Here is a 3,925-nt window from a genome sequence, read left to right as displayed (position 1 = left end):
TTGCTTATTAGTGCATTGTGACTAGGTTATACTGTTAAGGCTTGGGATTAGGGATTGTGCTTGGGACGCTTTATACTTTCCGCTCAGGACTTGAGGTAAGAAAACTGCGCCCGGGTTGTGATCGAGGCTCGAACCCCTGTTAGTAAATATGAGTATGATTATGACTATAACTGTATTTGAGAATATCCGGTAGTGCATGCTTGTATATGCTGCATCTGATTGCGTGTTGTGCAATATATATGTGATAATATCTCTTCTGAAGGCCGGCCTAAGGGCATTGGGGCCGATAGCAAGTGTGCGAAACGCAGCCCGGCCGAAGTGTGCCAGGGTCGCCTATAAGACTAGAGGACTCGGCCTAAGGGCCCTGGGCCTGAACGTTATACAAATAAACAAGAGTGATGATTGCACTTAACTAATTGTATTGATTGTTGAGATTGAATTATGTGTTTGATTGAGCTTATCATTACTGGTACACTTATTGCTCATATCTTGTTACTGATTGAATTTATTGATTTAAGTTTAGTGCTTTTATATTGTTGCTCATTTGTACCTGTTGATTTAAGTTTTCTTGCTGAGCCTTGCCTCACAGGTGCTATGTGGTGCATGTAAGGGAAAGGGAAAGTTGGACCAGCCATGAGTTGGAGAGCTTCAGGGGCAGTGTGTACATATGCAGCCTACTCGACTGCCACAACCAGGATAACTTGGGAGGAACTAGGTTTGAACCCTATTTTACTGCTTAGGATGGCTAATTTGTATTCCATTTATCTTTTATCAGTCTGCAACCACTTTTTGGGATCCCATGTATAAACTTAATATTTTAATGTAAAATAATTACTTCGTTGATCAAAATTTTTAATACCTAACCTTGATTTAGTCTTTAATTACACATTTAAGTCCAAATGACTCGCTTAGCGAGTTAAGCACTATTTTAAATACACAGTGTAACACTCTTGGCTAACCAAGGCGTTGCACCCTGTGATTAGACGCTTCAGGCGTTTAGTGTTATCTCCCACCAGGTGCACAGTCCTCAAAGTTAACTTTAACACATCGTGAAGTAGAGCACTTGATGGTCCTAGGCTACCGAGTCCCAACAACTCGGGCCTTAGAAGGTCTATTGCACTGTAGGGTTCTAGGTTTCCTATATCAGAATTGACGCTTTAAGCATTTAGTGTTTCTTCCTAGGATCATTGTCCTCAGGAGTAACTTTAACTCCATCCGGTATCCTTAAGTGCCAATCACTTAGGCTGTAACACCCTAGATAACCAAGGTTGTTACACTGTGTGATTATAAAGGTGCAAGACTTGCTAATCAGTTGAAAACGTGACCCTAAAGTCGCATTTAGGTTAGGGTTAAAATATTTTGGTCATAAACAGAAAACCTCTCATTAAAATAAACATTCAATACATGGGATCCCAAAATAGATTTTAAAGGACAGTTTACAAAATTTCAGAGTTTAGGTACAACCACAAGCCACTCTAATGGCAAAATAGACACTTTAAGTTCTCCTGTCCCTGTACCACTCCTCGGCCGTGGCGGCCAATCAGTTGACTATGTACATTCTGCCCCAGGGCTCTCCAACTCAGGACTAGTCCACTTCACCCATGCCTTTACCTGCAGCATGTAGCACCCGTGAGCCAAGGCCCAGCAAGAAATCCATAATACAGAACATAAATGATAGTCAACATTCAGATAATTCACAAATCATCAATCTGCAAACCAATAATCAATCATCCAGAAAATAAGCATGCCATAATCATCAGATTAATAAAAATAAACATATCACACAATATCCAGAGTCGACGCCCTTAGGCCGCACCCTCTGATTGTCCCACTGACTTCGGCTTGCTTAGGCTGAGCTCAGTAATTATATACTTAACCTCAGCTACCAGTGGCCGAGCTGCGTCCTGTGCGCAAATAATGACTCTAGCACTCTTAGGCCGTTTATCACATGTTCCCATGGCATAATACCATCTTATGACATCACATACAAGTATAGGGAGCTCTTAGTCCCAACATAATCACATAACCGGGTGCAGTTTCTTACCTTTGATTCCGAGCGCTTTGGCTAATTGAAGTTACACATGAGCACGATCCCGATCCTAGCCCTAGCCAACACCTAGTCACATTCCATAAAGTAGAACCATCATTAAATCTCAATTCTGTAACCCAACTTCGGAACCAACCTCGAGCTCTCGGGAAGCCCAATTCCACCAAACGGGGTGGTGGAATCGACCCCTGAGCCCCAAAGCAAAAACCCTAAGAAAAATACCCAAAATCCATTTCTAGAGGCACGGTAGCACTACAACGCCACTAGGTGGGCGCTACAGTGCTATAGATAGAGAAAAATGCCCCCCAGGAAACCAGACATAGCGTTGTAGCGCTCCAATGCTAGCGCTACAATCAGCAACATGCAATCCTCTAGTTTTTCCTTCGAACTTCCCCGAGCCAAAGCTCCACCAAACCACTCCAAATCTTATCCAACCCCAAAATTGACCTTACAACTCACTATAACTCAACCAAATCAACCCATCAACATCAAAAACCTAGCTAAAAGCATCATCAAATACATAACCCAAACTTGAGCTCAAAAGCTCAAGAACATCATCAGAAAACCAGAAACCCAGAACTTCAAGGTTAGAATTGGTTACCTTAGTTGAGAGAATTCGACCTTAGATTGTCATCTATGCCCTTCGAGCCTTTAGTTCCTCAAACCCCCAAGCTCTAGTCCCTTGATTTCCATCCAAAACTCAAAATCAGAATCAACTTCTTCAAATTCAGAAAACTCAGACCAAACTCTTAAACCTTACCTTAACTTGAGCTAAATCCAGTTGAACTTCTAGCCACTCCAAGGATCAGAGTCCCAAGACCTTGCTTAGACTTTTCCCTGAGTTTCCAGCTCCAAAATCCACAAGAAATGGTGAGATATAGGCAAACCGTGTGGGAGAGAAAGAGATAACTTAAGTGTTCTATTTTTTTCTTCCTTCCTTCAACTTCTAAATTTTTCTACAACTTTTCCTAAGTTTAAACAGTAGAATAACCCTTATCCCCTTTTAACCATCAAAAGACCATTTTGCCCTCCCAAATAAACCTAAGTCTTTAATCATTCTAAGGGCATTTTGGTCATTTGCTCCCAATTCCCACTAGTTCCTCAGGTGTCCCTAATATTTACCACTTAATTCCCGTCATCTAACCAATCACCAACTATTTTCCCCAAGGTCTATAAATCTCCAATATATTTCCCAGATTCCCAAAAATACCCCCAAGCTCCCCCGAGCCGAGTATAAACTCTCGCTGTGACTATTTCGCTAAACTGCTCACTAGGATCGCCTCGAGCCACCAGTTGCAAATATATATCCACATAATAATGTGGTCTCAAAAATTTATCACAAATAATCACGTTTATGCCCCCAACGGGCCAAAATTACAAATATGCCCTTATATGCTAAACAGGGCCTACATGCATACTATTACTCATAATCATGCATCTCACATATCCAAATAATCATATAAGCATGCTTATCACATAATCATGCATTTAATCATTTAAATCACACATAAACCAATTATGCCCTCCCGACACACTAATCAAGGCCCTTAAGCCTTATTAGTAATTTTGAGTCATTACACAGGCTTTGGGAGGTCAAAAGTACTGAGATAATCATGCCCCAGGGTGCACTATCCCTAGGATGCTATTTTGGGCTTTTCGCCCTGCCCCCTAAGTACAACTACTCGGACCTCCGCTACGTGGAAGTCATGAACTCGCTGTTCGTGAGCTCTAAGTCCGTGGAGCATGCAACCGAGTTCCACGCCTTAGGCCAGGCCTCGCGACGTTAGATTTTCGTTCACATCTCAAGTCAGCACTCATGTTAGTTGGATTTCTCATTACCAGGGTGATTATTTTGGGGTTATGCCCGAGTACAAATGA

The sequence above is a fragment of the Humulus lupulus genome, chromosome 8 (assembly GCF_963169125.1).
Source record: "Humulus lupulus chromosome 8, drHumLupu1.1, whole genome shotgun sequence".
NCBI lineage: Eukaryota > Viridiplantae > Streptophyta > Magnoliopsida > Rosales > Cannabaceae > Humulus > Humulus lupulus.
Note: the sequence above shows the minus strand (reverse complement) of the source record.